Source organism: Rhipicephalus microplus, chromosome X (assembly GCF_043290135.1).
Source record: "Rhipicephalus microplus isolate Deutch F79 chromosome X, USDA_Rmic, whole genome shotgun sequence".
NCBI classification, from domain to species: Eukaryota; Metazoa; Arthropoda; class Arachnida; order Ixodida; family Ixodidae; genus Rhipicephalus; species Rhipicephalus microplus.
The window spans coordinates 440956660-440968949 of NC_134710.1; the positions used below are offsets into that span (position 1 = coordinate 440956660).

The window sequence follows — 12290 nt, forward strand, 5'->3', positions numbered from 1 at the left end:
GCTGCGGCCGCAGCTATGTTGGACATACGGGACATTGCATTAACCAGAGATCACTAACCTGAGGCTTGCCTTCTGATCTTTCTTTATGTTGTTGACAATGTGTTACGTCTGTACAGCCGCTTGTGACTGTAGACGATTTATTAAAGGACAGGAAACGTGAACAAGTTCAAAAGCGTAGCCCAGGCGTTGGAGTCACTCCTGGCCAGCGTTCGACGCCAGGCTCGCGCTCGTGCCACAGCGCCAGTGCCCCGCGCGCACTTCGTTAATGTCGTCTTCTAAGGCGACATGTCACTCTTCCTCCCTTAGACGAAGTCTCCATAGCGGTCTGGAGGTCGCCTAACCTCTGGTGGTCGCAGTTGCCGAGTGGCCACTGCCTGTGACGTCGACGGTTGCGAGGGAGTGTGATCTTGCATCTCGGGCGATTCAGGCGGTTGAGCAGCTGAGCTCGATGGCGTCTCTTCTGGCGTTGCGTCCAAGAGATCGTCAGCTGCGCTCCAATCTGTCCGCGATTGGGTTGTTTGTCTGGTCTGACTCGTTTTCCTCATGTGATTGAGGTGACGCCGAACCTTTCCTTGGTCGCTTTTTACAAGCCAGGATCGTGGTCCGACGCGGCGCAGTATTTCGCCTTCAATCCAATCTGGCTTTTTCAAAAACTGCCGGATAAGCACTCTATCCCCTATAGCGAAGCGGCGTGATTTTTGCAATGCCTCCTGGCTCTCAGGACTTCGCTTATCCGTCTCCCGCTTAAGAAGATCGAGAGGGCAGAGCAATTCTCGTCCGAACATCGCTCTCGCCGGTGTCATACCTGTGGTAGTGTGTATTGTCGTGTGCTGCCGATACAGAAATCTTGCAAGTCGGCACTGTATGGACTTGTCTGCATCTTTCAACAGCGCTCTTTTCAGCTCCGCCACATAGCGTTCTGCCTGGCCGTTTGTTGCCGGATGATATGCTGGTGAGGTTGCAGCCTGTATGCCGTTCGACGCATAGAACTGCTTGATCTCGTTGGAGATGAATGCTTTTCCGTTGTCGGAGATGACCTTTCGGGGAATGCCGAACGTTGCAAAGAGGCTTCGGAGCACGTCGATTACAGCCGCGGATGTTGCTTGTGTCACGTGCCGGACTTCCACCCACTTTGTGTATGCGTCCACAACAACTAAGTAGGTGCGTCCGAGTAGTGGCCCCGCGAAGTCAACGTGCACCGTGTTCCATGCTGTCTGGGGACGGTCCCACGTAGGAATAGGAGCTTTGGGTGGGCTCTTTTGCGTTGCTTGGCATTCACGGCACTGTCGCACCGTTTCCTCGATCACCTTGTCCATTCCGGGCCACCATACGTAGCTCCTTGCGCACTTCTTCATGGCTACCATGCCTCTGTGACCCGCATGCAGAAGTGCCAGAACACGGGATCGTGCTGAGCTCGGTATGATCACTCGGGATCCAAGTGTGATGCACTCGCGCTGTAGTGCTAGTGCGGTCGCTCGTCGTCGGTAAGGAGCAAACTCATCTCCAGTGAGTTTCTCCACTGTACCATCCTGCACTGCCTTGTACAACCTCTGCATGATGCTGTCTTGTTGTGTCAGGCGTGCTATCTCGGCAGCAGTCAACGGAGGTCTCGATAACGCTTCGAACAATAGTACGTCACCTGGAGGCCAGGGTTCATCGAGACGTTCTTGTAATGGCAAACGGCTCAACGCATCCGCGTTTTGATGGTTCTTGCCACGCCTGTAGATTATGCTGTAGTCATACGCCGATAACTTGATGCACCATCTGGTCATCCGTGGAGAAAGGACTTGAGCCGTTGGCTTTTGTGGACCCAGTATGCCGAGCAGTGGTTGGTGGTCAGTGACGAAAGTCACCTTTCTTCCCGCAATATACTTGTGGAACTTGTGGGCTGCAAACACCACAGCAAGGCCTTCTCTGTCCAATTGAGCATATTTGCGTTCTGCCGGCCCTAGCGTCCGAGATGCAAAAGCGATTGGCGCCTCTCTATTCTGGTCATCACGTTGAGACAGAACAGCTCCTATGCCATATGGTGAAGCATCACAAGAGACAAGAAGCTCCTTCTGTTCGTCGTAGTGTGCCAGTACGGTCTGACTGAGCAGCAATGCCTTAAGCTTGTCAAAGGCTTCTTGATGCTTTGTCTCCCATCTCCACGTGGCGTCCTTCTGAAGAAGCTGGTATAGGCAGCTGGCAACTGTTGCCCTGTTCTTCAAGAATCTGTCGTAGAAAGCCAGCATTCCGAGAAATGATTGAAGCGCTTGTTTGCAGTTTGGTGCTGGAGCGTCCGTTATGGCTCGAACTTTCTCTTCGTTTGTGTGGACGCCTGTCTCGTCGATTCGGTGTCCCAGAAAGAAGACTTGTCGCACCGCAAAGCAGCACTTGTTTTTTCCGAGGCGCAGATTGTAGTTTCGTAGCCTCTTCAGCACTTCTTCCAGTCTCTCGGCGTGTTCCGTGGCGTCTTTCCCACTGATGATCACGTCATCTAGGTATGCGCACACGCCTGTGATGCCTGACAGCATTGTCTCCATAAAACGTTGAAAAATGGCTGGGGCTGCAGAAATTCCGAAAGGCAACCTCTTGACCCTGTATAGTCCCTTCAGCGTGTTCAGGGTCAATATCTCTGCTGTCTCTGGCGTCACGTGAAGTTGCTGGTACGCTTGTGCTAAATCCAGGGTGCTGAAGACCTTGCCTCCCCTCAAGTGGCTGAGCACTTCATCAGTTGAGGGAAGTGGGTAGTCTGCCTTCTTTGATACCTGGTTCACTGTGCAACGGTAGTCGCCGCATATTCGCAACGAGCCATTCTTCTTTCGAACCAGTACGAGAGGCGTTGCCCAATCCGAATGCTGTGCTGGCTCGATTATGCCTTGACTTTGCAGTCGATCCAATTCTGCTTCTACAGCTGACCGGAGCGCGAAAGGAACCGGCCGTGCTTTTAGGAACTTTGGTTTCGCTCCTTCCACGAGGTCTAGTTGTACCGCTGGACCGATGTGTCCTGATATGTCCTCGTCGAATACAGATTGGTACTTGTCGAGAAGCTTCGAAACAAGTTCATCGCCGGATACATCATTGATGCCCGTGATCTGTATACCCAGGTGAGGAAACCAGTTTCGTCCAAGGAGGTTACAACCTGCTCCCTTGATGACAACAAGTGGTAGTGTCATGGTTTTGTTTCCGTGCGTAACAATCACCGTTGCACATCCGAGAACTCGAAGAGACTGTCCTGACCATGTGCGTAGGAGCATGTTGTCGGTCTGAAGCCGTGGTCGATCATCTGTCCACGTAGCTTTGAACGTGACCTCACTGATGAGTGTGCAGGCTGCACCCGAGTCGACTTCAAAATCCAAGAACTTGCCATGTACGCGTAGCCGAGTCATGACCTTCTGTGTGCTGAACGCGTTGGTTACGGTGTTGAGCTCGTAAAGGGCCACGTCTGATGAGTCCTGCTGAGTCGACACTGGTGCTGAGGCAGCTGTCGAAGTTCCTTGTTGGGGATATTCGATGCTGTTGCTCGTTTTTGCTTCTTTCCGCTTTTTCAGACAGGCTTTTTCAATGTGTCCGCGTTTCTTGCAGTAGTTGCAGGAGACTGTCTGGAACTTGCAAGTGTCCGGATTATGTAGCGCGTTACAACGCCAACAGCGTTGTTTCTTCTTTTGGGCAGAGGCACTAGAGTGACCTTGGTTGTCTATCTTGCATGTGCTTATGCAGGATTCGTGAAACTCTTTAAATTCGGTTTTCACGCGTTTCTGGTCTTCGATGGCGTTTTCGGCTCGCAGTGCAAGGTCGAAAGCTTTCTTGAACGTCAAGTCCTTTTCTGCGAAGAGCCGTTGCTGGACCTGCTCGTTCCGAAGACCGCAAACGAAACGATCACGCAGCATGACGTCCATAGGCAGCATTGTCGGATTCGCTGCAGTGTCTGCGCTTGTCCCGAAATTGCAATCTGCTGCTAGCTTCTTGAGCGCCGTGACGTAATCACTGACCGTTTCGTCGTGCTTTTGGTCACGTCGCTGGAATCGTGCCCTGCAGAAGACCTCAGACGGTTGTGGATCGAAGTGAGCCTTGAGCATCTTGACTATGTCCTCGTAGCTCACTTGGTTGGGCTGCTTGGGTTGAACGAGGGCGCAGACGATGTCATAAGTCTGTTCCCCGCACAGCGTTAGCAGATGAGCACGTTTCTTCGATGCGTCCGTAATCTCGTTAGCCTCGAAGAAGAACTGTAGCCTCCCATACCAGGATCTCCAGGAGCTGGGGCTGCCGCTGAATTCGGGTAGCCGACCGAAGTCGGGCGTCGCCATGTTATTTCCTTGACGTCGGTGGAGTGCCGATGAGTCGATCCAGTCTTCCTCGTCGCCAACTGTTACGTCTGTACAGCCGCTTGTGACTGTAGACGATTTATTAAAGGACAGGAAACGTGAACAAGTTCAAAAGCGTAGCCCAGGCGTTGGAGTCACTCCTGGCCAGCGTTCGACGCCAGGCTCGCGCTCGTGCCACAGCGCCAGTGCCCCGCGCGCACTTCGTTAATGTCGTCTTCTAAGGCGACATGTCACAATGTAAGTGCATGTCGAAACAGTTTGAGCCCCTTTATAAAAGGCATGCACCGGGGACCAAATCTTGTCCCTTATATGAGCTGCCTCTTATAAGCAGGGTACCGCACATGCATTTTCGTATCAATCCCTATTCGTATGTGGGCACACTAGCTTCTCTGACACTCATTTGTCGGTTAAATCAGGTTGTACTGTATGTTTTGATGAAATTGCAGTTTCGTACTGGCATAGGAATCAAGAAACGCTTGTGATGATTGAGGCATCGCATATGGATAACAGCGGTAATGCCTGCATGAGCAAACCTTCGATTAACTTGCATAATGACGAAACCAAATACAGTAGACTCTCAGTAAATGGAACCTGAAGGGACTGGAAATATATGTTCCATTTAACAGGAGTTCCGTTTACTGAGAGGTGAATATGGGTGCAGAATACAAGCCCGAAACCAAGCATTGTAGAGGCAATAGTTCCGTTTAAGCAGTGGTTCTATTTAACAGATTTTTATTTACTGAGAGTCTGCTGTACTCAACAGTTATCTTTCACGTAGACCCCCATGTGTGCCAGATTGATAGGTTCGCATACTGCATGGGCATGCACACACAAGCTTTCGTGCCCTCTTTGTTTTCCACCATTGTGTGCTTCTTCAGTTGTTAGTAGGCGCTTTTCATGTTCCAACTTCCTTCTTTTGTTTGTGTTAGCACACCCTGCCTTTTTCAGAAGGAATTTGTACTAACTAGCTCAGCTCCATCTGATATAAACGGAGGGAGAGCAGCCACTTTCTGTGCAATCAGAATTGACTCGCCTTGCACACGTTCGAGATGTCACTCGCTTGCAACATTGGATTCGAAACACGTGACGCATCGTATGGTGGGCTGACATTTACTAAATCAGGTTCTGATTTGCCAGCCGAATGCTGATTTGGAGGAATCGCCACTAGACTCACTTTTGCAGCTGAGAAACTGGTGTGCAGTTCCATAGCACAAGCTAACTGTACAGCTGAGCATACCAAAGAAAATTGTGTAGTCATTAACACATCCAGAAAGCGACAGCAAGACTGAAACCTATAGCAATGACTCGTCTTATTTGGCAATGGAAAGCAGGTGGTTTTTGTAAGTCCCTGAAACAGCGACCAGCGGCATCATTCGTCAGTGCCTGCACAGAAAAGCGTAATCACTAGGCTTGTGCAAATATTTTAGCACTTCGAATATTCGAATGAATATTAGTGTATTGGAATTCACTTCGATCTAAATGCACATCAATGAAAATTTCGAAGGGAATGTATAGGGATTTATTAACCTACATGTCACACTGTAAAGGTGGTCACAGTGCAGTGGAGGAATGCTGTATCGTGAATAAACCTTTCCAAAGAAAATCCGCACTGCCGCAAAGCCTCACTTCAAGATGAGCATATTACCCCCACACATATTTTTTTTTTCTTTTTTAAGTTTAAAAGCTTGTTGTACACACTTATATGCTTTAGGTATAGTAAATTTTGATAAAGGTTGGGCATCACTTGCATTCTCTTGGAAGTCCAATCCTATATAAAGTACGGCCTATATATAATATGTGATATATAGGGTATTCGAATTTGATTCAAAAGTATTTTAACCAAATCACTGTTCGCTTCAATCCTAAAATTTGGTATTTGCACAAGCTTAGTAATCACAGTCATTCCACTTTTGCGATGGTGTTGCCGCCTTGCTATGAAGGCTCAGTGCATACCTCCAAGTAGTCGCTCCAGAAAGCGAAGCACTTTTCGCACAGTCTGTTAGTATTGAGAGTACAACATGTAGAAAGGTATGCAAAGGTGCAACAGCTGCGCTAGTTGCACCAATTTGATACAATTCATCATTTTTGCGCCAAAACCATGAAATCTGCCGAAATCATGCCGTGCTGCTCCAAAAAGCCCGTGCACTAATTTTAGCAAGAAATGAAGGCCGCGTTGGCCACCTGTAGTTTGCATCCTCAATCAATCCAGCGATATAGGCGCGCCGACCCTTACGCTGAGGCACGACAGGACATCCGCGAAACGCAATCGAGCACATAAAGTAACGACGCTGCGCGCCCATCGGTCCGCTGACCCCAGCGAATAAAAAACCAAAGCTGGGAGCGTATGGTGCTGTTACTGCGCATGGACAAACTCGATGTGCTGCGAACACCGGCGTTGCCAGCGACTACGTTTAATTGCAATAGCCACAGTGCATACCATAGATAAGCAGTGCGGTCGCCGGGCCAATGGGGGCGTACCAGTTGTCAGCTTGCCAGATCCACATTTGAATCCTCCAAATCTGTCAAAGTATTTGACTGGCACTGCAAATGCTAATGTGGACTTTATCATTGTTTGCTGAGTGGGGTGGTTTAAAATACCGTAAAATCTCGCTAATTCGAAATCTGTTATTTCGAAATCCCGCTTAATTTGAAGTATTTCCACGGTCCTGTATTTTGCAATGAAAGCTTGAGCAAATAATTTGAAGCGGTGGTCAGCACTAGTGCAGTCAATTTGAAAACTTTGGATGCAGTGTGCCAATTCCTGATCCCAATTTCCACGCAAAACCGCAGAAACCACAGCCGTTAAGAGCCACTAGGCTATTTACTGTAGTGATACTAATGAGTAGCAGGTGAAGCACCCAAGCCCCGATACTTCCATCTTGAAAAATAAAACTGCAAAAAAGAAGGTCTCGGGGATCAGCTAAAATGTGCACCTGCGGAAAGCAAGACGTGCTTCACTGCAGCACAGTGTGTCATGATTTACCCATTTTTTCTGGGAATATAAAAAAAAATAATAAAGGACAGCTTGGCAGAATTCGCGAGGTATGCAAACCTCGATGTGCCGGTTGCTCTAGCAATTTGTGTACTTGCACTGCCGCTGGAGTTCTTGCCTGCAACACCTACTTCAAAAACTTCTTTCAAAAGCTTGAATGGGGACGTTTTGCAGCCAAAATACATCGCGAATTTCGTCACACAGTCCATTATCAAATTCCGTATTTTCCCAGAAAGAATGGGCAAATTCTTGCATCATGACGTGCAGATGCAGCGAGGAGCCAACGACATGCTGCTCGCGTGTCACTACTGTGCTGCAGTGAAGATGTCTTATTTTTCACAGGCACGCATTTCAGTTAATCACGACATTTTTTTTTTTTTCTTTGTTTGCGATTGCAGCAGCGAAGCATGTCGTTGTCCCTTGTTTGCGGCGAAACTGTGAAATTGTATTGCTGAAAAACATAACCCTTGGAACTGCAAACTAGCCACAACAGCAGACAACTACCCCAGATTATACTTTGAATAATTTCGAGTTCCTTACATCTCACTTTTTTTGTATGTCCTGTTAATTCGAAAACCCACTTAATTGAAAGATTTGCCTAAGTACCAGTGAATTCAAATTAAGAAGGTTCTACTGTAGCTTTATTGAGATAGCAGTGCTCATATATTCACTCTACACGATTTAGCAAATTTTGAATGGTTTGTGCATATTGTCGCGACGTGAAAATAACAAGACACAGCACGCGGCTGCAACCAGGAAAAACAAGGTCTGTGTTACCAGAACAAAGGAGCAGCCGCTTCGACGTCGTCTTTCTCAAAGCAACCGTGGGTGCTGTCCAAGCTCATCACTTTGTCGTCCTCTTGCCTGGCCTTTAGCCGTGACATTAGCCTGCCATTCAAGAAAGCATCGTCCCGTTGCTTTATAATCAAAGTGGTTCGTACTCGCTAGAAACGCACGAGTTCATTCGAAGAAATAAGGTTTCATCCGAACAACGTGCACAACTTCTGGAGCACACCTTCGACGCCTTAATGAGTGCGCAGTATCAAGAACAACCTCATAATTAATGTCACTGAGACGTCGTAGAACTTAATAGGGTCCGAAGTATCGCCTTAGGAGTTTTTCTGAGAGACCACGGCGCCGAATAGGAGTCCATATCCAAACTATCTCTCCTGGCTCGTATGAGACTAGTCGGTGACGAAGGTTGTACCGTCTTGAATCGTAGTCCTGCTGGCGACTAATACGTAGGCGTGCAAGTTGTCGGGCTTCTTCGGCAAGCTGGGTGATATAATCAGCAGCCGTCTCGACGTTTTCGCACTCGCGTGGCAGCATAGCTTCCAGCATAGTGGTAACTTCACGACCATGAAGAAGGCGGAACGGCGTTCTTCTTGTTATTTCTTGATGAGCCGTGTTATAGGCGAACGTGACATACGCCAAGATCTCGTCCCAGTTTTTGTGCTCCACATCGGTGGAGCACAGTAACTACATTCACAGTACATGCAAGCTACATGCAAAAACGTACATGTGGAGCATATCCGCAAGTGTCTTGTTGAGACGCTCCGTAAGACCATTCGCTTGAAGATGATATGCTGTTGTTCGCCGGTAGGATGTGCCACTAAGTCTTGAAACAATCTGTAATAGTTCAGCTGCGAATGCAGTTCCCCTGTCAGTTATTACCACTGACGGAGCGCCATGCCTTAGCACTACATTCTCCACGAAAAATAGGGCTGCTTCACTTGCCGTGCCCCTCTCCAGAGCCTTGGTTTCGGCGCAACGAGTGAGGTAGTCGGTGGCTACTATAATCCATCTGCGACCTGCCGATGAGGTGGGAAATGGGCCCAAAAAATCCATTCCGACTTGAGCGAATGGAGTAACAGGTACGTCAATAGGATGGAGGAGGCCTGCTGGTTTGACGGGTGGGACTTTTCTGCGCTGGCAATGAAGGCACGTTCGAACATAGTGTTTAACGGTCCCCGCCAGTCTTGGCCAGTAGTATTTCTGCCCCATTCTGCACAGCGTACGCGTGTAACCTAAATGGCCGGATGTTGGTTCATCGTGGCATGCTTGTAATATTTCACTCCTTAGAGATGTTGGCACAAGAAGTAAGTAGTTGTTTCTGTGTGACGTGAAGTTCATCTTATACAGGACGTCGTTGCGCAAGCAAAGTAACGAAAGCCCTCTCGCAAACAGTCTAGGTACAGCTGAAGTGTGACCCTCCAAAAAACGAAATATGGGTTCTAGTTCCGGGTCGTCTCGTCAGCTGTGCGACAGTAGCCGTGTTTACAACTCCGACAAAGGCTGTATCGTCATCTTCTGCCATTGCAGGTTCGTATGGCGCACGAGAAAGGCAATCGGCGTCTGAATGTCGCTTTCCCGATCTGTAGACCACTGTCATGTCAAATTCTTGAAGCTTCAGGCTCCAGCGCGCCAACCGTCCTAAAGGGTCTTTTAAATTTGTTAGCCAGCAGGGAGGGAGTGATGGTCGCTGACAACATTAAAAGGACGACCATACAGATATGGGCGGAACTTTATAATGGCCCACACTACGGTAAGGCACTCTTTTTCCGTGGGGGAATAATTTTCTTCCGCACGTGAAAGAGTTCTGCTCGCGTAAGCAATTACTCGTTCATACGCCATCCTGCCACTGCACGAGTACAGCTCCTAAACTGACATTGCTAGCGTCAGTGTGCACTGTTGTCGGGCCGCCATCATCAAAGTGAGCGAGGACAGGTGGCTTCTGAAGGTGTTGCCGCAGCTCGTCGAATGATTTTTGCTGTTCTTCATTCCATGCGAATGCAACGTCGTCTCTGGTAAGGCGGGTCAACGGTGAGGCAATGCGCGAAAAGTTCTCAATGAAGTGTCGGTAGTACGCACACAGTCCTAAAAACCGTCTGACTGCCTTTTTGTCAGTTGGGGCTGGAAAATTCGTAACGGCAGCTATTTTTTCAGGGTCAGGCCGCAAACCTTCACTGCTGACAAGATGCCCCAGGAACAGAAGCTCTTCGAAGCCGAAGTAGCATTTTTCTGGCTTAAGTGTTAGTCCGGCGGAACGGATAGCTTCAAATACACAGTGCAGTCGCCTGACGTGTTCGTCGAATGTGGCAGAAAATACGATGACGTCATCTAAATACACTAAGCACGTCTGCCACTTGAGGCCTGATAGTACGGTATCCATTAGCCGCTGAAACGTTGCCGGTGCTGAGCACAAGCCAAATGCAAGTACCCTAAATTCAAAAAGGCCATCAGATGTCACGAAAACTGTTTTCTCCCGGTCTCTTTCATCGACTTCTATCTGCCATTACCCACTCCTTAGATCCATCGGCGAGAAATAACGCGTATGCCATAGTCGATCGACTGAATCGTCGATACGCGGAAGTGGGTAGACGTCTTTTTTTGTCACCTGATTCAGCTTGCGTTAATCCGCGCAGAAACGTAAGGTGCTGCCTTTTTTCTTCACTAATACAACTGGCGAAGGCCAAGGGCTTTTCGACGGCTGAATAACGTCATCTTCAAGCATCTGTTGCACCTGGTTTTCGTTGGCTTCATGTTCCCGCGGAGCTACCCGGTACGGTTTTTGCCTGATGGGTCTGGTCATGTCGTCCGTTATAATTCGATGTTTCGTCAGTGGCGTTTGATGGACCCTGTACGTCGAAGAGAAACAATCTTCAAACTGGTTAATAAGCTGCAAGATACTTTGCTTCTGCACCGGCAGCAAACTTGGGCCAATGTCAACAGATAGAGGTACGGGGGGCAGATAAGTTGAATTATCTTTCTCAAGAGTTAGGCAGTCTGTCATCTCGGCGAGCTCTTCCATGTACACGACTGCCATGCCCCTCGTTAGATGTCGGCGATCAGAACTGAAGTTCGTAACAAGGACGTGCGTGTGTCCGCATTTTATGCTCACGACGCCTCTTGCGATAGATAAACCATGGCTGAATAGCAGTGTTGAAATTCGCTCGGCAATGTTTTCAGAATTGCTCGACGTGTCACATGTCACAGCCACGAGTGCACTCGACCGCGGTAGGATGGTCACGTCGTCGTCGAAGACGCGCAAAGGTTTACGTCGCTGGTCTGTACAGGGCTCATCCGAAACTTGACCTGGGGCCATCCAAAACGTAACCGATCTCTCAGGAAGGTTGATAACGGCACTGTATTCACGCAGGAAGTCCATGCCCGAAATCAGGTCTTTGCAGCACTCCGATAAAATTACGATATTAGCGAGGAAATCTGAACTGCCGATATTAATTCGAGCGGTACGTTTGCCCATCGGTGTTACTAATTGACCCCCTGCGGTTCTTATGTTCAACCCGTCTATATTGTTCCGACTTTCTTTAGGCAGTCGGCGAGCTTACAGCTGATAATAGAGAAGTCAGCGCCAGTATCTACCAGCGCTGTTACTGGGCGTTCGTCTATACAAATGTCTAGATTGGCGCTTACGATTTCCGTTGATGTCAGTGGGGTCGTATCATTCTTGGTATCGTCCGTCGTACGATTCGTGGTATCACCCGTAGTATCGCGTCATAGTGAAGATGTTGGGGGTGTGATAGCATCTTGACGGGCGGCAACCTTCCCCCCCAAAGATCGCTGCTGTTAGTTTCCCCGACGAGGGCTAGGGGATCTGCCCCGAGCCACCTTGGCGTAACTGCGCTGCTGCAGCGAGTTAAGTGCAGGAGAAGGAAAGCGATACGGCACATCAGGTTGCTGTGCTTGCGGGCCTGCACTGCTGCCACGGCGGTTATCGAAATAAGCACGAGAGGAGGTTTGTAGAAAGTTCTGATGTGTATGGTCACGGTATGGGCAAATGCGGAAAACCTGGCCGGCTTCTCCGCAATGGAAGCAAAGTGGTCGACGGTCGACGGTGCGCCACAAGTCCGTCTTACGAATAAATGGTCAACTGGTGGGCATTCTTTGCGACCAAGATGCAGATGTCGGCGGAGTGTACATTGGCGAAGTTTACATAGGTACGTTAGGCTGTGGATATGAGATACGGCAGC

General features: G+C 48.9%; 1 protein-coding gene across 1 annotated transcript in view; it reads left to right on the forward strand.

Annotated features, from left to right (window-relative positions):
- l(2)37Cb (DEAH-box helicase 16 lethal (2) 37Cb) overlaps window positions 1-12290 on the forward strand; it is a 211117-nt gene that overhangs the window by 70626 nt on the left and 128201 nt on the right. The gene's annotated exons all lie outside the window — the stretch shown is intronic.